Source organism: Panicum virgatum, chromosome 4N (assembly GCF_016808335.1).
Source record: "Panicum virgatum strain AP13 chromosome 4N, P.virgatum_v5, whole genome shotgun sequence".
Classification (NCBI taxonomy): Eukaryota; Viridiplantae; Streptophyta; class Magnoliopsida; order Poales; family Poaceae; genus Panicum; species Panicum virgatum.
The window spans coordinates 46,741,909-46,769,087 of record NC_053148.1 but is presented as its reverse complement, the minus strand read 5'-3'; the positions used below and the strand labels follow the sequence as shown (position 1 = coordinate 46,769,087).

General features: G+C 46.9%; 2 pseudogenes; one reads left to right on the top strand and one right to left on the bottom strand.

Moving 5' to 3' along the window:
- The first annotated feature begins 857 nt into the window (after positions 1–857).
- LOC120668939 lies at positions 858–4,928 on the top strand (annotated as a pseudogene).
- Positions 4,929–9,173: 4,245 nt separating this feature from the next.
- On the bottom strand, positions 9,174–11,048 carry LOC120669467 (annotated as a pseudogene).
- Between the last annotated feature and the right edge of the window lie 16,131 nt (positions 11,049–27,179).

Genomic DNA, 27,179 nt, shown 5'->3' with positions numbered 1-27,179 from the left:
ATTCGGCTTCAACGAATTCCTTGTATCGGTCAACTGCAATAGTTTCAGGCTTCCAGTATCCATATGTACAGAAAGCAGAGGATGTTTCTCTTCTAGCTGCTAGTCAAACTACTGCACTTTCTAGGCATATTTCATATGGATGTTTCACATTTCTATAGGTTGCATGGCTTCCTCGGCATTGTGCATTGCCATGACTGGCATGAAACCTCCCTGTTATTTTTGTCCCGTTACAACAATTTTGTATATATTTCTCATTCGTTACTGTTCATACTGGTTAGGAGAAGGTCTGGAGGTAGGAACATTCCTGGAAAGATAAAACACAGGTGGATCTGAATTTTAGCTGTTGCTTAGGTAATAATGTTGAGATGAAAATGTATGCATTTCCAGAAGATGAAATGGGAAAGAAATTCCTATGAGAAAAGATTATTTGCCATGTGTGTTTTCGTGTATACATACATCAGAAAGAGCCACTTCTTAGACCGCAGCATCACTCCGGGAAGTGCTCCGCCAGCCAGTCCGCCGCCGGCAGCAGTGAAAACGAGTGCTCGTGCCCGGAAACCAAGCAGAAACGTCGTTTTCTCCCGGAGACGACACGCCGGCCGGCAAAGGTTATCTAGTTCACAGTCTAGTTAACTGTGCGATGACACTCTTCACTGAAACTAGCCTGATGGTTGGATACGTGTTCGATTTGTGTGAAGATGAACTCTTCTGTGATGCCAGTGATCAATCGAAAGGCATGCGGTTTAATCCTTGTCGGCGTCCTTTCTTTGCTGGTGTCGTCGTGTCTGGGACTCGACGATCATGTTACTGGACTGGTTGGGTCCTGTATCTTTACCTTGTCTGCTTCCTCCATGTGAACCCAATCCGTGTCCTGGACGCACCCATGACCATGATCCCCTGAAACCTCAAGTAGAATGGCAACAACCAGCTATGAGCCGTGTGCCACCACACACTGCACATACATGGCGCAAGCCTAGCGTATGCACGAAGCCCTGCTGTGTTGTCTACAACGCTTTCGCCAGCACACGATTCCATTTCCTTCGAGGGGCATCGATATATCAGTCATCATCGTTCGCCTCTCAGCACAGCTAACCGGCAGCTAGCCTAGAGGGATCGAGAAGGGCCGACGCGATGGGCAGCGTCGGCTCGCCGGAGGAGGAGCAGGCCGCCGCCGGGAGTGATCCTCCTCCTCCGGCGGTGTGCGTGACGGGGGTCCACCGGCTACGTCGGCTCCTGGCTCGTCCGCACGCTGCTGCGGCGAGGCTACCGCGTCCACGCCACCGCCAGGGACACAGGTGCGCACCTACTACCTGGTGTACTGTTGAGCTGATGAGTAGCTGAGCACGGCGCGGCATGCCCGGCGGCCGGTGTTCGTGTCATCAGGCAAGGCGTGGCGGGTGTTCGCCGGCGTGGAAGGGGGCGACCGGCTCCGGGTGTTCCGGGCGGACATGGGCGAGGACGGGAGCTTCGACGCCGCCGCCACGGGATGCGTGGCGCTCTTCCATGTCGCGGCCTCCATGGAGCTCCACGTATCACCTGGCCAGGACAACCTTGGTGAGTCGTGATGCGCTGCTAAACCTCATGAGTCAGGACAACCTTTGCCACTCCCTTGGAAAAACTGCATGTGTTTAGCATTGTTACAAGTTGAAACAGAAAAATTACCTTTATAAAAAAACAGAAAATATAGCCACGTATGAAATTTTAGAACGCACTTTTTTTGGGGGGATTTTAACTAGCAACCTGGCACTGACACGGTCACACCCCTGCTATCCCTGACTGATGTTGGAGAGGAGAGCGTGATGTCAAGTGTGCTGGAGCCGGCGACGAGGGGCACCATCAACGTGCTGCGGTCCTGCGTCCGCGCGGGGACCGTGCGCCGGGTCGTCTTCACGTCCTCCGTCAGCACGCTGACGGCGGCGGCGGGCGCGGAGGGCCGGCGGGAGGCGGTCGTCGACGAGTCCTGCCTCAGGGACCTCGCCGGCGTCTGGCGCACCAAGCCCGTCGGCTGGGTGAGTTCGTTGTAGACTCCAGTTCCTGCAGCTATCAGAGTTTCAGTCTCTCTCAGCACACATGCTTGGAAGTCTAGCTCCTGAGCTATCGGGTTCCTAGCAGATCTACATCCTGTCCAAGCGACTGACAGAGGAGGCCGCGTTCAGGTTTGCACGGGAGAACGGCCTCCATCGCGTGTCAGTCATCCTGCCGACGGTTGCAGGCCCGTTCCTGACACCAAGTGTTCCAACGAGCATCCAGCTTCTACTATCACCCATAACAGGTAATCGAACAAATCTCTTAAGAAAAACAAAACAAATCGTTGACAGGCTTATCTCTTGAGAGTGCACGCCAACACGAGCTTGTGATTTAACTGGGGAAAAGTCTGTTTTCGGACCTTGAACTATCATGATCGTCCGATTTTAGACCATGAACTACGAAACCGGACATCCCACACCTTTGAACTAACCAAACCGTGCAAAATACTCCCTCGAGCTGAAACCAGACCGGTATTGCTATGACGTGGCAGCGATTTTGTGACGTGGCTGCCAGCCTGGCCACTCTCTCTCCACACGTCTCTTTCTCTCTCTCCTCCCTGCTTCTCCTCCGTCGGCGAGCGGCCCGGCCTCCTCCCAGCGGCCGTCCCTGTGCCCGTACACGCGCGCCGTGGCCGAGCTCGCCACGCCCGCCCTCGCGTCCGTGGCCGCCGGGGGCCGCAGCGCCCCTCCCCTGCTTCGCCTCCACGAGCGGGCGCCCCTCCCCTGCTTCCCTCCGCGCGCGCGAGGCGGAGTAGCGGCGGGGTGAGGGCGGGCGAGACGGCGGTGGCGCGGGCGGGCAGGCGGACGGGACGGCGGAGCGTCCTCCCCGCTCCTCTCTCCCCCTCCCTGCGGCGCGGCGCGACGGGCAGGCAGACGGGGCGGCACGGTGCACGGCCGGTACGGGCGGGCAGCTGGCGCAGGCGAGCTGCCGTGGCGGCGGGCCACCGGAGCGGCGCGAGCTCGAGCTCAGCTCGCGGCGGAGGAGCTCGACTCACGCGCGCGCGGAGCGTCGCGGGCCCACCGCCAATTCTGCCGCCGATTCGAAGCTCGCCGGGGAGGAGGCCCGCCGCCGATTCGAAGCTCGCCGGGGAGCTCGCCGGCCCGCGGGCCGCGGACGCGCGGAGGAGGCCCCCCACCCACCCCCGCCGCCCGCGCCGCGCTCCGCCGTTTGCGCTCGCCGCCGAGGGAGCAGGGGAGGGTCGCTACCCCGCGCCCACACACGCGCACGGAGGAGGATGGGGAGCAGAGGGCCACCGCCGGAGCTCGGGAGGGAGGCGGCGCAGGGGAGGGGGAAGGAGGCCGCCGTGCCTGGCCCTCGCCGGCCCGGCCGCCGCGCAGCTCCGCGGGTCCGACGCAGCCCCGCGAGGCCCGCCGCGGAGCTCCATGGGCGAGCGGGAGCGCAGGGGATGACACGGCGGCGGCGAGGCGGCGGCAGGCGCATGCGAACGGGTGACGCGGCAGGTGCATGGCCCACCTGTCTGTGAGAGAAAGAGAGAGGAGATGTGCCACGTTGGATGGGTGACGTGACAAAACCGGATGACGTGGACCAAAACCGGGTCGTTTCGGTTCGAGGGGGTAATCTGCACGGTTTTGAAGAGTTGAGTGTGTAGGATGTCCGGGTTTGTAGGTCCGGGTTGAAAATCGGACTATCGTGATAGTTTAGGGTTGAAAAATAGACTTTTCCCTTTACCTAGGGGTGTTTAGTTGGTGAAAAAGTTTGGGTTTGAGTACTGTAGCATATTTTGTTGTTATTTGATAAAATTAATATTCAATCATAAATTAATTAGTGTCATTAAATTCATCTCGTATGAATCAGTTAGACTATGGGATTGTTTGGTTGCTAGTCACACTTTGCCACACCTAACTTTAGGCAAGTTTGACCAAGTTGGTAGGTGTTTGATTGGTAATTAAGTTTAGACAAGATTTTTTTGAGCTCCATGTGTCATAGACAAGAAAAAATGTGGCAAGATTCCCTTAGACAAGAAAAGTGTGGTGGCCAAATTCTTTGCCACACTTGCCTAACCTTAAGTGTGGCAAAGTGTGGTTAGCAACCAAACAACCCCTATGTAATTAGTTATTTTTTAATTGTATTTAATACTTCATGAATGTGTTCGAAAATTTAATGTGATAGGTACTGCGCAAATTTTTTTGGAACTAAACGCCCCTAAACTTTTGCTTTCTAATTTTTTCTGTCTGACTGACACTGCAGGTGATCCCAAGCTCTACTCGCTGCTGGCCTCCGTGCACGCGAGGTTCGGGTGCGTCCCGCTGGCGCACGTCCAGGACGCCTGCGACGCGCACGTCTTCCTCATGGAGTCGCCGCGCGCCGAGGGGCGGTACCTGTGCGCCGCCGGCGGCCACCCGATGGCCGAGGTCGCGCGGTTCCTGGCGGCGCGCTACCCTCCCTTCAAACCACCGGAGAGGCACGCACGTCTCCGCCTTGGTTCTTTCAGGTTTCCGATCGATCGACCAGCTGCTGCCTGCTGCGTGCTGACGGGTGGTGTGATCTTTGGCGGCTCGTGATGGTGCAGGTGGAGCAGAGATTTCGACGCCTCGTCGGCGGCGGCGGTGTCGTCCAAGAGGCTGCTGGACCTGGGTTTCAGGTTCGAGCATGGCGTGGCGGACAGTGTCGCGCAGTGCCTCGACCATGGATTCATGGAGCACCCTGAGACCTGAATGGGAGCTGCCATTAGACCTGAATGTTGAGAGGCAGTGAGGCACGGCCAGGATGGATGGTTGGGCTGGGGCATGGAGCCATGGACCATGGAATGCTACACGCATTGTGTCTAAATAAAGGCATCCAAGTTGAGAGAACATGTCGAATAGTATGTTCGAAGCGAATGAACTTCGCCGAAAATCGTTCATTGAATGTTAAGGTTTTTTGTTGTGCTTTTCAGATTATGGATGGAAACGCCATACCGTTAATAATTAAAGGAAAAAGTCCGGTTTACACCCTCCAACTATCGCAAAAGTCCGATTTTCAACTTTTAACTACGAAACCGGACAACATAGGCCATCCAACTGTCAAAACCGGACAAATTTGACCCCTGGGGTGATTTTGAAGGTGGTTTTCCATTTTGTGAGAATTCAAAATATTCAATTTTACACTAAAAAATTTATAAGTAATTAATTTTGTGTCAAAAAATTATGAAATGGGTATCAAAAGTTTTCTAAAAATGTAACTTATATATTTCCACATGGCTTGTGAGCTATTCAGATCTAATTTTTTATGTTCATAATATTTGGCTACTTGCAGTTATGCCTATTATTTTTAATAACTAAGATTCAAATGGAGCAATAATAGATATGTTATATTTTTAGAAACATTTTGGTACTAGTTTTATATTTTTCTGATTTAAAGTAAATTAGTTTTGATTTTAAATCTAATTAGATTTATTTATTTTAAAAAAAATGCAAAACCACCTTCAAAACCATCCCAATGGCCAAATTTGCCCGGTTTTTACAGTTGGATGGCCTATGTTGTCCGGTTTCGTAGTTAAAGATTGAAAATCAGATTTTTGCGATAGTTCAAGAGTGAAAATTAGACTTTTTCATAATTAAATAGGGAAAGAGAACATGTCTTTTTGTTTGAGTGTCTGAACCCAACGGATTCAGGTTTCGACCTAAGAGGCTGCTAGATGTGGGTTTCAGGTTCAAGTACGGCATTGATGACACGGCGAAGGACAGTGTCGCGCTGTGTCTTGGCCATGGATTCGCCCGGTGTGTTTAGATCCGTAAAATAATAATAAAAATGGTCACATTGGATATTGTGTCACACTGTAGCATTTTTCGTTTGTTTGTAGTAATTGTTGTCCTACCATGACCTAACTAGGCTCAAAAGATTCGTCTCGTCGTGTACATTAAAACTATGCAATTAGTTTTTTTATTTATCTACATTTAATACTTCATGCATAAGATAAAAGATTTGATGTAATAGGTGAATAATGAAGTTTGGAGAGAGAAATTTTGAAAGTGAACACAACCCTGGTCTCCTAGACCTGGAGCATCCATCCTGATGACTGAATGAACGTGAGATGGGCTACCTGGGCCTAACGGCCCTGTTTTATGTGTGTGGGCTTGTTATGGTCAAATTTAACGTGCTGAGACTCTTTGAAGCGCATGAAATTCGTGCCAACCATTCATTCATTTATAAGGCTTCCAAAAAAAACATTCATTTATAAGGGACTAAAGTTGTGTTTTAATCGTGCTTCTCAATTTATGCGAACTTCTCCCTTTCTTAACCGTTAGAGAAATAGCTAAAAGAAAAAGGACAACGTGTCTTTTTGTTCGTGTGCGTCCAAAGCCTGTGAATTTCCCGGGAAACCGTTCATTTGATGTTAGGGTTCTTTTCTGGTCGTCGATTTAGGGTAACTTTCTGTGTTTTAGATCCGTTAAAGAAATAGCTACAAAAAGGAAGAGAACGTGCGTTTTGTGTGTGGGTGTATCGAACGTGTATGGAATTCGTGGGAAACGATCATTTAATTTAATGTTAGGGGTCTTCTGTGCATTTCGATTTATGGGAATCTTCCCATGTTTTAGATTCATTGGAGGAATAACTATAAAATATATCACTACTACAGAATAGACCTTTGTTCTAGGCCATTTGTCCCGGTTGCCTTTGGGCCCGGGACAATATGTGGCTTTTGTCCCGGGTCCAAAGACTAGCCGGGCCAGCGGGGGGGGGGGGGGGGACAGGGGCCTTTTGTCCCGGTTGGAGGTACCAACCCGGACAAAAGGTCCCCTTTTGTCCGGGTTGGTGGCTCCACCCGGGATAAAAGGCCCAACCCTTTTATCCGGTTGGTAACACCAACCCGGACAAAAGGATGACCCTTTTATCCCGGTTGGTGGCACCAACCCGGACAAAAGGACCCTTTTGTCCCGGTTGGTGTTACCAATCCGGATAAAAGGCACCTCCACGTGATAGTTCAAAAGAGAGTTATTCTTTACTAAGTCATATGTACTAATTAGGTGAGTTGGCAAAGAAGCTATGCGCTGGGCAATAGGTCTTGGGTTCGAATCCTGCAGGGCGCAAAATTTTTTTAGCGCGAGGGACATTTTGTCCCGGTTCTACCACCCGCCCGGCAGCCGAATCCCGGTTCTAAAACCGGGACAAATAGCCCTTTGGAACCGGGACAAATGGCCCGATCTGTAGTAGTGCATGTCTCTTGTTTGTGCGTCCAGGCTCGTTCTATCCAAATTCAGAGCGCACCAAATTTGATAAATTTCGTGGAGAAACGATCTTCTGAGTTATGCTATGGAAAAATCCCTTGTGCGTGCAGGCTCGTTCTATCCAAATTCAGAGCGCACCAAATTTGATAAATTTCGTGGAGAAACGATCTTCCGAGTTATGCTATGGAAAAAATCCCCGCATTTCAAACTGACAAAGAAAGGGTGGGTGACAAGAAAAACATACTATATGCGGAGAACATGCTGTCTAGTGTCCTCCAATCTTTGAAACTGATGTGCTGCTCACTACTCACTGCAGGAAGGTACAAACAAGAATGTACTCTTTCTGTTTCTAAATAATTGTCAATCGGGAAGTATGTTTGCCCGAGCAACAGTTATTCAGGGCAGGGGCGAAGGCAGTTGAGAATGCCGCCGGGGTCTGCTTCATTGAATGCCGGGTCTACTTCATTGTAGAACAGTACGGAACAGTGATTTAACACTGATTTTGCAAAAAATCGCCGGGGTCCGCGGACCCCGGCACTTCCATGCAGCTTCGCCCCTGATTTAGGGATGTAGTTAACATTACAGCGACTTGAACATATAAGAGCATCTCCAACAGGGTATGTAAATCATCATAAATAGGTAAAAAAACAGAAAAGACAGAAAAACTCGTTTCCAACAGATGAGCTAAAGTTCTAATCTGGCTTTCCCATTCTGCATTCCAGGAAAATCGGTCGGCATCTTTGTCGATGCCCTGCGTTCGCCATCCCTCCTCCCGCGTGGTCCCGCCCTCTCTCCCGTGCCCTCTCCTGCGCCGCCCGACTACCTGCAGGTGACCACGCCGCCGCAGCCGCGCTCTAGGCTCGCCGACCGTCGCACCCTCTGCTTGTAGTTGTAGACCACGCGCTCCGGTTCCGAGCTTCACCGGCCGCCGCACCTCCCTGCTCCCCCGACCGCGAGCTCCGCCAACCGCCGCACTCCCGCGGCTCGCGGACCGCGAGCTCCGCCGGCCGCTGTGACTCCCTGCTCGACGGTTCCGAGCTCCGGTTGCGAGCTTCACCGCCTGCAAGCTCCGACCGCGAAACGGAGCTCCGACCGCGAGCTGGCATCCAGGATCTCGTGCGCCAGCCACAAGCTCCGCGGCGGGGACGGGAAACAAGACGGCGACGGTGGCACTTCCGCTTCCGCCATGGAGTCCGGCCGCGCCCCGTCCAGCTCGAGTGGATGGTGAAGGAGCGATGGCTGGTGGGTGCTCCGCCTGCTCGAGCGCATGCGGCCGCTGCCTGGGAGAGCTGCATGCTACTTATTGTTTTAAATAGCGGGCTAAGGGGTTTAGCGGTTGGACTCAAAAAATAACTAATAGCGGGCTAAATGAGGCTATAGCGGGCTATAGCGGCTAAAATACACACAAGTTCAAATAGCGGAACCATGCCTCAAATAGCTATAGCGGGTCATAGCGGAAGCTATAGCGGGAGATTTAAAACCTTGATGCTACTACGCGCAGGTGGTCAAGCTAGCTCGCTCGTCGGTGGAACATGCAGGTGCTCGGTGTCACTGGAACTTGGGGGCAGGTAGGAGAAATAGCATCAAAGCGGCGCGCGCAGGGAGGAGGGAGACACGGAGCGGCACAGGAGTCCGCGGCGGAGCTCGCGCCCGACGGCGGGCTATAGCACGGGCAGGAGTTCGGAGAGAGAGGGGAAGAAGGGAGGTAATTTGGAGAGTCAATTTGAAAAAGTTGTTGGTTTCTCTACGTCTTTGAGAAGCTTTTAGTTTTTTACCTAGTCTTTTACCTTATCATTTAGCTAGGATTTTTAGCTAAATTCTTGGAGATGCTCTTAAGGAGAACATGGCGCCTAATGTTCTCCAGAAACTAGTGAGCTAAACTATAACTTTAGTTGACGTTCAAATTAAAATATAGGATGAAGCTAAACCTTATGCTTTGCTTCTGTATGATGGCTATACCCAACCCAGCCGCAAGATCTAGGCTTTACATATGACCACGAAACACTGGAGGAGAGCGCTCGGGTGGAGCAGATAGAGACCCTCGATGCTCGAGTCGGCGCCGACCTGGCCGGCAACCGAGTCGAACCCCGGCTGCCCGGCGGCGTCCTGCGGGTTCTCCAGCGGGCGGCGGATCCTCCCCGCGACCGCCCGGCACACGATCAGCGCGTGCTTCACGCCTCCGGCTCCGGCCTCGCCGCCGGCGGCGGCGTTGGTTTCTTGCAGGCATTCCAGGGCGCGCTTGCTCGTCGACGTGGTGAACACGCCGATGCCGCCGCCGTCTGCCCTGTTCAGGTTGTTCTTCCTCGTCGCCGAGAAGCCGTGCCGGATGATGCGGCAGACGTTGCACGCGCCCGACTCGCAGACGCTGTGCGAGCCGCCGGCGCCGAGGGAGCAGGAGACGGTGGTGCCGTGGAACTGGAGCAGCTCGTTGCCGTCGGCGATGCAGCGGGGGTGCTTGTTGGGCAGCGTCGCCGCCCTGGCCTTCACCTCCTCCATGTACTCCTTGAACCGGTACGGTCCACCGACTTGTCCATGTTGTGGACCTTGACGACCCTCTCGACACGATCCATGGCGACCTCGGGATTCGGCCACCCGACCTTATATATGAGCTCCACCACCTTGCTCGCCGTGTCGCCGTCCACCAGCTCGGTGACTGCAAGAACAACCGCCGGAGGCATGATCGATTCCTGATCGATGGGTGGATCATCCCGGAGAAATTACGGAGCACGCGGTGGCGCTTACCGGCGTGGTAGACGAGGTGATGCAATTCCAGGGCGTCGTTGCTGGAGAAGAGGCCGCCGCAGCGATCGCACCGGACGCCGACCCCGCAGGAGGCCCAGGCGGGAGCGGGCGAGCCCACCCCGCCGTTGCCGGCGCCTGCTTCGCGGCGGAGCCGGAGCGGCGAAACCACGCGCGAGGAACTCCTCTGGGAGAGACGGCTGGTGCTGCACCGCATCAGGAGCGGGCTCAGCGTCGCCGCGCCGCCGATGGCCCAGGCGGCGAGCCCCGGGGCTTCCCCGGCGCCGGCCCGGAGGTCGCGACCGGAGCCAGCAGGGGCCCCGGCGGCGAGCAGCACGTCGTGCGTCACCGCGTTGACGACGTCGCTGCTCTCGATCGACCTCGGGCTGTCGCAGCAGCTGGCCACGGCTGTTTCCAACCCACAGGCCGACCGAAACACACCAGAAGTCTCGTGCGACGGCGAGCACAGACGGTACCAGCATAATATATTTTCACAAAATAGATAATAACATAAATATTTACAAAACAACTTTAAATTTAGAATTTACATAAAATAAATGACAGCAGCGGAAGAGAATATGATCTGAGAGAAGGAAATTTGATTGAGAACCAATAAAACAAAACGATAACTATGAACACGTGAGGACGTCACATCGAGCCCACTGATGCGAATCCTGGTTAGCTTTTATACCTGAAACAGGGTAAACAACAAACCCTGAGTATACTAATACTCAGCAAGACTTACCCGACCAGTGGATATAACTTAGCCCACATATCTAGACATGCAAGACATTTGGCTGGTGGTTTATTTTGCAGAAAAAGCAACTAAGGTAATTCCTTACTTTCATTATTTTAGCTCCAGGTTCTATATAAATTAACTCTCATCTAATATTTGCATAGACCTACTTTAGCAATCATGGTGATGCAAGCAAAATAATTCAATGAGATCAATATTTTATATAAACATACCTAACTCACATTCTACTTTTTTGCTACGGTGTGACAAAGAGACCAAGGCCCTCATAACCACGAGACACGGCGAATCGATCCGATTTAACCTTGCAAGGTGGACCTAACCAACACGTCACGTATTGGCCCCGTCGGACTATACATGCCAACCATTCCCCTCCCCGCCTCGAACTACAGGAACCAGCCCAACGACATATGGTCAGCCGAGCTCAACGTGAGACCACCAAAAGTAAACATATGCAACCCAATTCTCCGCGACTACTCGACTCGCCCCAGGAGTTGGGTGCGGGTTCCTGTACTTTCGAAGCAAGACAGTACTCGGCTTACCGGTTTCGACTACCTCCTACTTCCGGCATGCGGTTAGTACAATTCAATCCCCGATCAGCACTGCCACAACGACCGGTCCTTAATCGACACGGACGGGACTAAGACACACAGAAACCCTGTCCTGCTGCCATACCTATCCATCATCCCCGCCCGGTCTCACATCTCCATATCCAATACAATCCATTTCACAAATACTGAAGTATAAAGATAATAATGTATCTCGCGAGTAACCGGCAATTACTCGGCTTCTAAAGTTTCCTATGTCTCGCGAGTGACACGAAGTCACCCGACTTCTACCGGACTCTTTTAGCCTGGCACCACTATCGACCTAGACATACTAGTAAAAATTCGGGGAAACCTAAGGATCATGCAGCGAGGGTTCCAATCAATTCCTAATACGTAATGCACAAGTAATAGATAAAACATATATATAGTGAAGCATAATTTAAAATAATAGGACATGCACCAGGACTTGCCTGAGGGTAACACTAGATTAGTGTTAATTAGATGATACTCGCTTGGCGAGCATCTGCCTTCGGTCGTGCATATTGGGATCCATCCATCCATCTTCTAGAGGTGTCCACCATTCACCGTCTTCTGGCTCGGCTTCAATGTCACATCCCTCACGTGGTTCATCTATCGTACCTAAATGAAATGCAGCAATGCATATGTATGAATGCACAGTTCTGAGTTGCTCAACAATATAGATGCTATTATTTTTCCTTCACGATAAAGTTGTAGTCTAATAAGTAGCAAACAATCATATCACATGGGAATCGTTTATAGAGTAGTTAACTACATTTCTAACTACCCATGGCATCATGATCAACGGCACAAAAGAAGTTCACTAACTGCACGAACAAGCAATAGTTGATTCCTATAACATGCAGGTCATAGCTTGCTAATAATTAAATAACTCAGTATATAAACAACAACAATTTCAGAAAAAAAAATATTCTAAACAGAAGGTACAAGGAGAAATCTACTCTGTAAAAATCACGTCATTTCATGCATCCATTTAATCCGAACAATTCATTCATTCAGACAACTCCTAGAGCAAGATTGAATTATACAGGTCAGACCAGAGCAAAACAGAACCTGAAATTTTAACAGGAGGTCGAAACAGGGATGAATTAGCTACTGTGAATTTTTCGTGATTTTATCTACACAGAATTAATTCTGAGAAAATAAACAAAACGGACATCAATATAACAAGATTCATTTTTAACTTCTGTTCTATTCATGAATTGGTGCTCAAACTTCATGGATAAGCTAAGCTACTCAAAAAGAACATGCAGAAATATTTTCATGATTTATTACGAACAGAAACTATTTACCATAAATAAAGTCTACTAAACAAGGATTAAATCAAATAAATAGCTACACCAGAGAACTAATCATGAAATTTTTATAGCAATACTAGTGTTATAAGAACAAACTACCATAAAAGTTTCATTGCAAGACCTAGCTTCAAACAGTAGTTAAGAAAAAGATAAAATCAACCAATATTTATGCACTAGTAACACAAATCAAATTCTACAGCAAAAACTTGCAACTAACACCTACCCTATTATGGTTCTACTGCATAGATCTCTTCAAGAGGATTCTAAAACAACAAGATTTTCTATTTTACGAATTTTCTACGAATTGATATTGAATTTCAAAGTTTACAGCTAGAAATTACAAAGGAGTCCTTAAAACACTATTCATCTGAGTCATGGACTTCGCAGAAAACACCCTGGGATTCTTTCTATTGCTGTCTGGAGTCCCTGGTCGCGAAAAACAGGGGAGGGGTGAAAGGGAAACGGTGATTCTGGCCATGGGAGGGCTAGCCGGCGGCGAGGGAGGGGTGGAGGAGCGAGAGGAGATCGGCGCGGACCTGTAGGTGGCCTTGGAGCGCGAGGAGGTGGTCCGTGGTGGCGGTTCCACGGCGGGCGGCGGGTGGCAGTGGTACTGTGCCGCTGCGGCGGCGTTCCGGCGTGGCTGGGCAAGCGGGGTTGGGCCGTGGAGAATTAGTGGGAGGTGGAGAAGCTATTTCGGTGGCCGGCTTGGGTGGAGGAAGGCCGGAGGTGGGAGCGCGGCGTGCAAGGCCGGTGGCAGCCATGGCGGGCGACGAGGCGCGCTCTGGGCAGCAGGGGAAAAGGGCTGGGGCTCGGCTCTCGCGTGAGCAGGGGAGAAGCTTCGTGCGATGCGTCGTTGTGGCGTGCGCGAGCGGCGCCGTGGCCAAATTGGCCACGGTGACCACGCACGGGAGAGAGGGAGCAAGCTACACGTGGGCTTGATATTTTTTACTCCATTTGAATTTTCAAATTGTGTTTAGCACTCCTAATTGATTGCTAATTAAGGGGCGTTACAATCCTACCCCCTTAAAGAAATCTCGTCCCGAGATTTAAGTGGAGAGAAAGTAAAGGAGACCAATCGATAAACTAAGGACAAGGATCGGCCGATGTGGTGCTAGTTTCTAGATTAATCAACGTAGTTGGGTTTTATTGGTATAAACATTACCAGTTGATTTGCTAATTCCTTACTCAACCTGGTGCTAGAAAATGTAAGTTTCATAGCAATCACACTGTCATTACCTAGCTGGAGATTAACCGTGTCACAGTGTGAACTAATCAAATGTTTTTCCACACTAGAAAGCTCCAGGGCTTCAGCTTTTGCTGTGAATGACTGTAGATAATATATGTGGACACAATCACCATCAATCGTTAATCAAAACACCATTACCGAACATACGACGAGAATTCACATGTAGCATAGATAGGTCATGCATGGATAAGCATTATGAGAATGAGGGATAGCAAGGAGGTGATCTAAAAATGGAGGCATGATATGAGAGAAACAGAGACTAACCATCACAGACTGCAGGAAATAAGACTCTTGCTTAAGTTTCACACACAGCTTGAGTCCACCGACAAGATTACCGGATCAACAATCACCATGAGATTCAGTCTGGCTGGGCAGCAACAGGAGATTAAGACCGATAACCATTCAGGAACCTTAGAGAACTATAAACGAAACAAGCAGGATACATGGAACAAAACCGATATGCTATCCAGAGACTTGGCTGACAGAGCAACGACATGAGTTACAAGGAAAACATGCTGAGGCCATGATAGAAAAAGAGATTTATCATTGCACTAGATCATCTTTAAGATAAGCGACAGAGAGGTTCAACAGTGAATGTCAGATATGATTTTGTCCAGCAGGTACATGAGCATACCACAGACATAAGCAATTATTGAGAAAACTTAGTTGGGATTAGCGAGTCAACAAAAGGTCTACATTATGCATAAATTCTGATTTTTGCAGTACAAACAACTGTAACTAACACTGCATATAAGAGTTTATAGCTCCAAACCTTGATCAGGGTCATTTATAGGACTGAAAAGGATACACACACATTTTGAAACCAGGATTTTCTATTAGTGAGGAAGGAGCTTCCACTTGCAAGTAGCTAGGGACGCATCAGAATGACAATGATGCTTTTAAGCAAACACCTGAACTTGATTCTTGCACGGCTCTTCAACTAGATTGGATAACTGAGTAATGTAAGGTTTTCCAATCAAGAAGAAAAGATCAAACAAATCAAAGAATGATGATGAGACAAGGTGATCAAGTTCTCATAGAGCTAAGATCACAACATGAGGAAAACAAATGTCGGCGAGATTCAGCACAAGACTTATGGATAGTAAGAGAAGATAGTGTGAGAGATTGATTTACGAGTGGTGTTTGGAACATCCCTGCTCAAAGTTTATTAGCTGAATGATTTGCATGATGCTAGTTGTAAAATATGTTCATTTATACCAATGCAATGCCAGTGTAGTGCCATGATGGATGTTCCATGCACAAACAAAATTGTGCATATGACATAATGCATTTGCCATGATGTCGACTCAATGATGCATACATCATGATGCATAATAACGATGCTCTTGAGTGATGCTCGCCATGAGATGCATGAGTATGATGCACGCATATATGAGTTGAGGATGCACATGATGCCATACCAGTTAGTGGACAATACCCAAAAACTCAAACCTAAAACAACCCGTCCGCACTGTTATTCATCTAGGGCCTACCCCTTAAAGATCAAACCAGAGAAAATGATTCCAAAGATTTCACAAAAAGAATTGACGATGTAGTTTCGTCCACATGCACTCAAGCACCAGCGCGCACCTAGTAGCACAATCGCATGGTGGCCACACACGCGATGGCCTAGGTTCCGTCGCGGCACTAAAGGTCATGGGACAAATCTCCACCGCCTAAGAATCAATAATAGCACTCCGAATAACACAAATGGATAGAAAGAGATTATAGAAGTCGGAAGACACCAGAGAACGCACTCAAAAGCACGAACACACATAGTCAGCCGAACTACCACCAATGTCTCCCATGATCATGCAGTAACCTAGCACGACCCAACAATGCAAGACGATGTAATGCAACAAACGTGCGACCTTATTCCTGCAGGATGACTATAATATCTGTAATCAAGTCATTAATTTATTTATATTATTCGAGCAAGAACGTAAGTGGATCCATTTTAGGTATAGGAATCAAGGCGATCGATATAAACGAATATCAACACTATAAGAACAACAGAAAGTGTGTAGTCATCAAGAATAGCCAGGATGAATTATCTTTGAGCATTTGAATGAACGGCCCAGAAATGAGGATGCACGATCTCAAATTGATATTGACCAATTGTGGAAAAATAGAAATAGCTGAATAAATGGGAATGGGCATTAAGCCACAGATAGGATAATTTTAGCTCATGCGATGGTATGTTAAGAAAAATTGGCTAGGAGATTCTTCTTAGGATAATATCCTTATTTGGGCTTTCAAAGATAATGAGAATGTTAAGAAAGACCTGACCATTACTACTGAGTCGTAGCTATAAGCATAGAAGGCACTGGATCAAGGGGCCAAGTTTAGTCTGGAGGTCCATATGAACATTCCCCTAAGGTCGTTAAAATTTCTATAATATGTAAATCTATAATTTCTCACATCTTTCTCATAATCTAGTTGTTCAGGAAAAATTATTTGGATAGCTAGAAGTTGGACCGATAGTAGTGTAGCGCAAAATTTCAAAACAGCGATGTATGCTCTTAGTGAACGAGTGAGTATTGGATGCACCAGAAAAACCAACCAAAATTCCACACATAATGATATGATGATGCAGGCTCGTCTAATTTCGTCCTCTCCAAAATTTGCCAACATAATTATATGGCAATATACGTGAATACTCGGTGGCATACATACGTACTCTCCCTATTATATATCTAGTCGTTTTGTACTCGACCTAACTCACGCAATCGTTTGTTAGTGTACCTGCAGAAAATCACATGATATACATATATATATCCACGACTGGACCCTTCGTGCCAGCACACACGAACGGCCCCCATGTGTCCTACGCCACATGGGTAACGCATATGCAGTTGCCCACATATTCACACATACATCACCATCCACTATAGAGATGGCGCCCATGCGTTTAACGCTGCATGGACAGCGCTGCATACGTTACCGAGGCAACGTATTCACTTCCCATACAAATCGCCTTACGGGACACCCAAGGGTAAACGTGCCCCAAGGTACACGGTCATACCCAATCGCATGACAGATTTACATCTCGTAACATTGCCTTACGAAATGGCCGTGCTCACAATCACACGGTGGGAAGTCCGCACTCCATATCAGGCGGCAGATAGCGACAGGCTCATTTGAATGGAGCCTTATCACCTCCTCGTATGCTCATCATACGGGACCCGCGCACGTATGAAACACGTGGGCTATTCTAAGGACTACCAAGAATGCTCACCTTGCTTACCTTAGCGTAGGTGCGTCGTTACAATATTAAATAAGGGTTAAGCAAGAAAGTAAGTTTTGACATAAATGTAATGTGCTGAAAGTTAGTTGATATTATATAGAGCCACCTGATATAACTTACACTATATAGTGCTTACGTACTAATCCTCCCTAATTCCTTAAGCGCAAAGAAACGTATTTTTGTAAAGCTCATTTTTAAATTTTGAAAACACTAGAAATAATCATGCTAGTACCCTCCCTGGTGCATTTCAGCTCTGATACCAGCTGTGACAGAACCGCCAAGTTAAAAGGCTTAATTAAGCGTAATGGCCATCATTTGAACGCATCAGGCGCATTAGCTTAATTAAGTATAACTTGACAGCCTGTTTCCAACCCACAGGCCGACCGAAACACACCAGAAGTCTCGCGCGACGGCGAGCACAGACGGTACCAGCATAATATATTTTCACAAAATAGATAATAACATAAATATTTACAAAACAACTTTAAATTTAGAATTTACATAAAATAAATGACAGCAGCGGAAGAGAATATGATCTGAGAGAAGGAAATTTGATTGAGAACCAATAAAACAAAACGATAACTATGAACACGTGAGGACGTCACATCGAGCCCACTGATGCGAATCCTGGTTAGCTTTTATACCTGAAACAGGGTAAACAACAAACCCTGAGTATACTAATACTCAGCAAGACTTACCCGACCAGTGGATATAACTTAGCCCACATATCTAGACATGCAAGGCATTTGGCTGGTGGTTTATTTTGCAGAAAAAGCAACTAAGGTAATTCCTTACTTTCATTATTTTAGCTCCAGGTTCTATATAAATTAACTCTCATCTAATATTTGCATAGACCTACTTTAGCAATCATGGTGATGCAAGCAAAATAATTCAATGAGATCAATATTTTATATAAACATACCTAACTCACATTCTACTTTTTTGCTACGGTGTGACAAAGAGACCAAGGCCCTCATAACCACGAGACACGGCGAATCGATCCGATTTAACCTTGCAAGGTGGACCTAACCAACACGGCACGTATTGGCCCCGTCGGACTATACATGCCAACCATTCCCCTCCCCGCCTCGAACTACAGGAACCAGCCCAACGACATATGGTCAGCCGAGCTCAACGTGAGACCACCAAAAGTAAACATATGCAACCCAATTCTCCGCGACTACTCGACTCGCCCCAGGAGTTGGGTGCGGGTTCCTGTACTTTCGAAGCAAGACAGTACTCGGCTTACCGGTTTCGACTACCTCCTACTTCCGGCATGCGGTTAGTACAATTCAATCCCCGATCAGCACTGCCACAACGACCGGTCCTTAATCGACACGGACGGGACTAAGACACACAGAAACCCTGTCCTGCTGCCATACCTATCCATCATCCCCGCCCGGTCTCACATCTCCATATCCAATACAATCCATTTCACAAATACTGAAGTATAAAGATAATAATGTATCTCGCGAGTAACCGGCAATTACTCGGCTTCTAAAGTTTCCTATGTCTCGCGAGTGACACGAAGTCACCCGACTTCTACCGGACTCTTTTAGCCTGGCACCACTATCGACCTAGACATACTAGTAAAAATTCGGGGAAACCTAAGGATCATGCAGCGAGGGTTCCAATCAATTCCTAATACGTAATGCACAAGTAATAGATAAAACATATATATAGTGAAGCATAATTTAAAATAATAGGACATGCACCAGGACTTGCCTGAGGGTAACACTAGGTTAGTGTTAATTAGATGACACTCGCTTGGCGAGCATCTGCCTTCGGTCGTGCATATTGGGATCCATCCATCCATCTTCTAGAGGTGTCCACCATTCACCGTCTTCTGGCTCGGCTTCAATGTCACATCCCTCACGTGGTTCATCTATCGTACCTAAATGAAATGCAGCAATGCATATGTATGAATGCACAGTTCTGAGTTGCTCAACAATATAGATGCTATTATTTTTCCTTCACGATAAAGTTGTAGTCTAATAAGTAGCAAACAATCATATCACATGGGCAATCGTTTATAGAGTATTTAACTACATTTCTAACTACCCATGGCATCATGATCAACGGCACAAAAGAAGTTCACTAACTGCACGAACAAGCAATAGTTGATTCCTATAACATGCAGGTCATAGCTTGCTAATAATTAAACAACTCAGTATATAAACAACAACAATTTCAGAAAAAAAAATATTCTAAACAGAAGGTACAAGGAGAAATCTACTCTGTAAAAATCACGTCATTTCATGCATCCATTTAATCCGAACAATTCATTCATTCAGACAACTCCTAGAGCAAGATTGAATTATACAGGTCATACCAGAGCAAAACAGAACCTGAAATTTTAACAGGAGGTCGAAACAGGGATGAATTAGCTACTGTGAATTTTTCATGATTTTATCTGCACAGAATTAATTCTGAGAAAATAAACAAAACGGACATCAATATAACAAGATTCATTTTTAACTTCTGTTCTATTCATGAATTGGTGCTCAAACTTCATGGATAAGCTAAGCTACTCAAAAAGAACATGCAGAAATATTTTCATGATTTATTACGAACAGAAACTATTTACCATAAATAAAGTCTACTAAACAAGGATTAAATCAAATAAATAGCTACACCAGAGAACTAATCATGAAATTTTTATAGCAATACTAGTGTTATAAGAACAAACTACCATAAAAGTTTCATTGCAAGACCTAGCTTCAAACAGTAGTTAAGAAAAAGATAAAATCAACCAATATTTATGCACTAGTAATACAAATCAAATTCTACAGCAAAAACTTGCAACTAACACCTACCCTATTATGGTTCTACTGCATAGATCTCTTCAAGAGGATTCTAAAACAACAAGATTTTCTATTTTACGAATTTTCTATGAATTGATATTGAATTTCAAAGTTTACAGCTAGAAATTACAAAGGAGTCCTTAAAACACTATTCATCTGAGTCATGGACTTCGCAGAAAACACCCTGGGATTCTTTCTATTGCTGTCTGGAGTCCCTGGTCGCGAAAAACAGGGGAGGGGTGAAAGGGAAACGGTGATTCCGGCCATGGGAGGGCTAGCCGGCGGCGAGGGAGGGGTGGAGGAGCGAGAGGAGATCGGCGCGGACCTGTAGGTGGCCTTGGAGCGCGAGAAGGTGGTCCGTGGTGGCGGTTCCACGGCGGGCGGCGGGTGGCAGTGGTACTGTGCCGCTGCGGCGGCGTTCCGGCGTGGCTGGGCAAGCGGTGTTGGGCCGTGGAGAATCAGTGGGAGGTGGAGAAGCTATTTCGGTGGCCGGCTTGGGTGGAGGAAGGCCGGAGGTGGGAGCGCGGCGTGCAAGGCCGGTGGCAGCCATGGCGGGCGACGAGGCGCGCTCTGGGCAGCAGGGGAAAAGGGCTGGGGCTCGGCTCTCGCGTGAGCAGGGGAGAAGCTTCGTGCGATGCGTCGTTGTGGCGTGCGCGAGCGGCGCCGTGGCCAAATTGGCCACGGTGACCACGCACGGGAGAGAGGGAGCAAGCTACACGTGGGCTTGATATTTTTGACTCCATTTGAATTTTCAAATTGTGTTTAGCACTCCTAATTGATTGCTAATTAAGGGGCGTTACACCTCTTGAGCCCCCTGCCGCTGCCGCCGGCGCCGCGCGAGTCCTCCCGCTTGATCACGTCGCAGGACTCCCGCGACTTGCAGCTCAGGGCCTTCTTGAGCGACTTCCACCACAGCATGGCCATCTTCCTCTCCGACCTCCTCGTCCGCTTCCACTCCTTTCTTCTCGGCGGACGCCCAGATTCGGGAGCTCCTCGCTGGATGGCCGGATTGCTGCCGAGAGGCGGCGCTATTTATTGGCCAAAACATAGCATGCATTCAATGCAAATCAAATCTCAGGGTCTCATAACAATTAATGGCTGTGCGTCTGCCAAAGATTCACCAGCAAAGATCAGGAGAGGAGATCGAAGAACCTGAAGAAGCAAGCCATGGGTCCAAGCAGAGGAGGAGGTCCTCGCACCGGCACATGCAGATGCAGCCAGAGGCAATAGTAACTGATGACTGGAGTAATGGAGTGAGGAGGGGCGTCGTCGCGGCCGCCGGAGATTTTCCTCGCTGCCGAGCATGGAGCGCCCGCCGCGCCGCTGCCGCGGGGACCAGGAGGCAGAAGCAGGGTTTTGAATTTAGTTTGTCAAAAAATTTCAGACATGGCTGAAATCACCGAATTTCATGAAATTTTGCGAAATTTCGGCCAAAATTCATTTTTAGACTATTTTTAAAAATACTTTTAAATATATTTAAACTAGCAAGGTGGCCCGCGCAAATAGCACGGGTAACTAGCTTTTTTTCTCTTTATTCTCCACCTATATTATACTACGGTTGATGCTGGACCTTTCACCTTTACGGGCCGTATACAAGTCTACAAATTTTCTATTTTATCTGGCAAGGTATAATCTTTTCCTTCATCATCATCCGCTCAAATATGACTCGTGTTAAATTTTTCTCTTTATTCTTTCAATTATAGTTGTTTCTTGTAAACTAATGCTATTAAATTGTGCTTCTCCATAGCCATTTCGATAATTTTTTAGGGTTGTTATCATGCTCCCTAAACAACATATTAATGACCAGTTTGGTAGGACTTCATCTCTTTCTGAAATTGATTTAGTTTGGGCTTCTGAGCCGAAACTATTTCAAAAGAATATTTGGCAAAGCAGCTTTTTAATGGTAATGTTATAATTTTGATAATATTTTAGATTTTGAGGAGGGAGAAAAAGCAGGTTAAAGTCATTTTTAGCTCCTCTCTACTGTAAGCCAATCTGAGTTTAATTTCATGTTGGTTTTTTGGGTGAAGCCGTTTTATTTTTACCTATATTTACCAAAAACTGTTGGAGAAATTATTGAAGAAGCCACCAACAAACACACCCTAATAATTGTCAGGGGTTAATATGGTATTGTCAAAGGTGCTAGCTAGTGTTTCAGATATTGATAATATATGATGAAGAGCATATCAAGGCTCAACAAATACCATAGTCATGCCACTACTTAGCTACTAATTCATGATGATTGATTTCTAACATTTAATATTTATTATTTGTTTGTTTCTCGACTGAAAGTAGAAGCATGCATCTTTCTAACATTTTCCAAACCAATACTACACTAAAACTGAATGTTAGATGGTGGCAATTGTCATGATATAGTTGTTGTACTCTATTATGCTAGGCAACTAATCAAGCAAGTCGTATAATCGAGGCAATGGTTAACTCGTCATAAAGGTAACAAAAGAAGTTGTACCAGTAGTGATAATACCATAAAAAATTTAGCCACATGTGCTCTTTATTTATGTAATTTGCTTCCAAATATCAATTGAGACTTGAACACCTTTTTTCATTATTTTCCTTGTAATTTATTTATTTATCTATTCATTATTTACATGACCTTTATTTTATTTCCTTCCAAATTCATGTAGAATAGTATATTTTATTGTTAAGTTAAATTATATGCTAAACATATTCAACGAAATATTTGGATTAACTTAAAACATCATATTATCATAAAATTAATGATGTATATATTTTACTATTAGCCTGGTGATTTCAAACTATACTTCTAAATGTAGCTTAAAGAAATTCTATTTTGTTTTAAAATTCAATTCTTATTTGACACATATTTTAATTTTGCTATTTTTTCATAATTCATCTAAAAATTAACTACTAATTGTATTAATTTTAATTCTAGAGTTAGCTATTTATCAACCATTTGTGAACTTGTAATTTTTTAATTTAAATTTGGTTATTTATTATTTGTATTTGACCTATACAGTTGCAACCCAAAAGCTTTAACTGTGATAATATTCATCTTTAAAGTTTTCAAATATCCCCGCAACTACCATCGAGTTATCTGTGAAGACATCATTATATATAATTAATCTAGCTAGTCAAACAAACACATTATAACCACAGGTCCACAATTCGACCTACATGTGGCATAGTGATTAATATACATAGATTAAATATCACTTTGGTAATTGTATCATGGTTTATGCAGAGGAATATAATATACAACTAATAAGGGTGGCATCTAATTTAATTAAAGTTCCCAATATACAAATATCTTTAACAAATATACAGTAGATAATATCATGATGGTGAGGGCAGACTCGTAATTAACTCAAAGTTCCAAAGTTCAGTTTGTAAATTAAGTTTTTCTCCTTGCTCCCGAGGTCAAATGAAAAACTTTTGAATACCAAACTTGCTTAAAATTTTGAGATCTACAACTTTCGTTATAGGCACTTTTTATTTGAGACTTCGTTTGAAAGATAAAATTTGAAACTTGAGTGCATTTGAAAAGGTTCTATACGCTTCGAAATTCAAATTTTTCTCCCATGTTTGTGTGGCGAAACGAAAAACTTCGAACACGAAAGTTGTTCGTCATTTAAAAACCTATAAAATTGGTTTTGGGTAAAAGTCCATTTGAGCAATGTTTTGGGAATTATTTTCTAAGAATATTTGTTTGAAATTTGAAAAGAATATAGTTTAAACCTTTAAAAACTTTGATTCAAATGACTCGTCATTTCATGTACAAAGTTTCATTTTTTACTATGACTTCATCTAGATTTTGATTTATCATGACGTTAGTGACATGCCAACTCAATTTCATATGCACATAAACACACATACACATAGACATTCACGCATACACGTGCATTCATTTCAATGCTTCTTGGTTAATGATGCATGATGACAGGTTTAAAATTTCTTGCTTAGCATTTTAAAACTTTGGGATGTCACAGCGTTGAAGCAAAGATATTCCAAATATTGCTTCTTAATCACTATACAAATCAACTACTATTTTTTATTTTTTGAATTTATCAATTTATTAGTCGTATTCGATATGGACTCGTATTCATCATGAACTTTTTAGTCAAGTTCTACATTTTTAAAATTCTGAATTTAGCTAATTAGTAATCGTATTCGGCATGGACTTGTTGGTCATGTCCAATTTTTTCTTAATTTTTTTTTAAATCCGAAATTAGCTATTTATTAGTTGTATTTGATATGGACTCTTGACTTAGTTTGGACCGTTAGATCTTCATAAAATCCAACGGTGCAAATCCTTCTCTTTTTTAGATTAATGTGGGAATTTCTAGACCCTCCCGGCGAACGTGGTGGCTTCTTTTCACACTCCCTTATTAATATAATAGATTATTATTTCCGAAATTTTCAAATTTTGGAGGGGGGCGAAATCAGCGAAATTTCGCCGAAATGTTGAACACTGGACAGAAGCGGCCGAACAGATCGCCACCAAACGGGCTGCGACGGCCGGGAATCTTTGGCGCTCGGTACAATGCACAGTGACTAGTCTTCTTTGAGCAGAAATTAAAAAAAATCACACTGGTCAGTCCAGTAACGGTTGCTATAGATTTTATTTTTCTAAAAAAGATATGGAGTAAGATTGCAATGTGGAATGCAGAAATGTGCATTTTTCTCAAGATGATATCCTGCGCTATCGCTCTGTTAGTCTCCGACCGAAGCATATCCCTAGGATACCGTTGAACGGGGGCGAGTGATGTCATGCTTCCGCTGGTGTCTCCAGGCTCATGCTTGCTTTGGCATGCTAGCAAAGCCATGTGAGAGCTCTCAAGGAATCAGGATTCCCCCAATCAGTCTAGTGTTCTAGCTATAGACTTCTTGGGCAAGTTTAGGGTGAAACTACATTGAGAACTAAGAGTGTGTTTAAGTTCGGTACCAACACAAATATGCAAAGTGGCAAGTCGGTTTTGACTTTCGGTTGTCGGTTGCCAATACACGCCGTAACGGAAGTCGGTTCTAATATTATTTGTAAGTCGGTTTCTGTTGTCGGTTACCGATGCATGTAGTAACGGAAGTCGGTTTACATGTTACCTATTTTCAATATTTGTTGGGATGGGATCTGGTTTCCATTTTTGTCTGTAACACCTCTGTGTTAATCGTACTCACTAACCATGTGTTTAATCGCTAATCATGTTTTAACCGCATCATTAGCGCTAATCGCGTTCGCATAGTAAACATCTGCTTAGCGATGTTCGATCTCGTTTTTCTCCTTGATCCGAGCTTCAATGCAACTTTCGCCCAAAACGAAAGTTGTAACTCTTCTTTTGCTTTACAACTTTTATTTTGGCCAAATTTCAAGTTGTTATATGAAATTTGGAGTTTCAGTTATCCAAAATCGAGTCAAATCTCTAAATGCGATCACTGTGCTCCACTGTGTTCTCCTGTTCGATGCTGTGCTCGTACGCCGCCCATACCGCCGCTGTGGCCGCCGGCGAAGTACGTTGCTCCACGCGTCGACCGTCGCGCCATTCGACCGACACCAGCGCAAGCTTATCGTCTCCCAGAGCCGTCTCCGTTTTCTCCTCCCTTTCCGCTTCATCCTCGAGCTCGCGAGGAGCCAGGCCGAGCTTCGCCGCCACGGATCGATTCCTCGTGCTCTGAGTTGCGCGACCTCACCCCGAATCCACTCCACACCTTCCCGAGCGCGGCCGTGCCCTACTCCCCGGCCAAATCGGCGCTCAGACCGCTGCTCGCCATCGCCGTTCCCGACGAGCTCCGCCCCTCTCCGTCGAGCCGCTCCTCCGGCCATCCTCCGCCCCAAATCGAGCCGTGGTGAGCTCCCCCGCAACCCCCTCCTGCTTCCCGACCCTCTCCCCACCCGAATCCGCGGCCGCCGCCGCCGTTTGGCCGCCACACAGCCGTAGACGCGCTGTGCGCTGCCCGCGCACGCCGCCGGACCTCCCTGCGCCAGCTCGCGGGCCACCGCCGCGCGCCCCACCACCACCTAGCCACCTTGGTCGCGTCCGCGCCACCCTCCTCCGCCGCTCTGCGCCGTACCGGCCGGAACGGCCGCGCGCCGCCGCGCGCCCCGCCCTGTGCACGCTGCAGCTGTAACACCCCGGGTGTTTGCACAGTATTTTAAATAGGTGTCTACACAGTAATTGTGTTTGTTGATATGCATCTTGTGCTTGAAATGCTTAAAAAGGATCTTTTTGTAATTATGAAAGGTTATATGTGTAATTATGATTTTATGCAAGGTCCTTTTTGCAGTTGTGTTGAATAGGTTGTGTAATTATAGTTTTAGTGGAGGGTGTTTGTGCAAAATTTCAGTGCATTTATTGCATGGTAGTCATTTTGCTTGTAAGTCTACATTTGAAGTGATTTTGCATTGAAAAAGACAAAATTCCTAGAGTTTAAAATCCCTCTTGCGTTTTCAAATTTAGCTCTCTATCCTTTGGTCAAATAAATTTTTGCACAACATCAAAGTTGTAGCTCTTGAAATATTGAACAACTTTCATGTTGGGCACTTTTTCATTTGAGCTTTGGTTTAAAAGTTATCGCTGTTTTACAGTGGGGTCCCTGGAACTTTTGGTAATTGCAAAACGACCCTTTTCTTCCACCTCAACCCCCTGCTCTGCTTCTCGCCGCCGGCCACCGACAGCGCCGCCGTGGAGCGCCTTCCCGGCTTTCCCGGCCATTACTTCGCCGTGCGCTGGCTCCCACGCGTCGCGGGCGAGCTCCTCCCCCTCCTGTTGCTTCGCGCTGGAGCCTCCCGGCCGTGCCACGCGCGCCGCCGAGTCCAGAGGCGCCCGCGCCACCGCCACCCAAGGTTTTTTTTCTCGGCGATAAAATTCCGATAAAACCGAAAATCACGTTTTTCGGTGGGGCCCGGTTATTCTCTCTACCGCTCAAAATTTTCGTTGGTTTTGAAATCGGCCCAGCCCAAAAACCAGTCCACGCCGCCGGTGACACAACCCTAGCGCCCCATCCATTCAATTCCCAATCTCAGCTCAGGCTCTGGCGGCGGCGGCACTCTGCGCTCCGCTCGTTCCCCCTGGACCCTGCTCGCCGGCGCCGTAGCTGCGGCGGCGCACACCGCCTCACCTCCCAGTCGGCACCGCGCGCCGAGCCTCCGCCTCCTTCCTGCCTCTCCCGCGCCGCACAACGGCCCGGACGCCGCGACGCACGAGCCCCGGCCGCCCGCTCGAGTTCCCTCGCCGGCGGAGGTCGCAGAGAGGGACGCGAGGGGAGGCCCCGTGTGGCGGTGTGGGTCGCCGTCCACAGCCTGCTCCACTCCTTCGTCCAGGCCGAGGCGGCTTC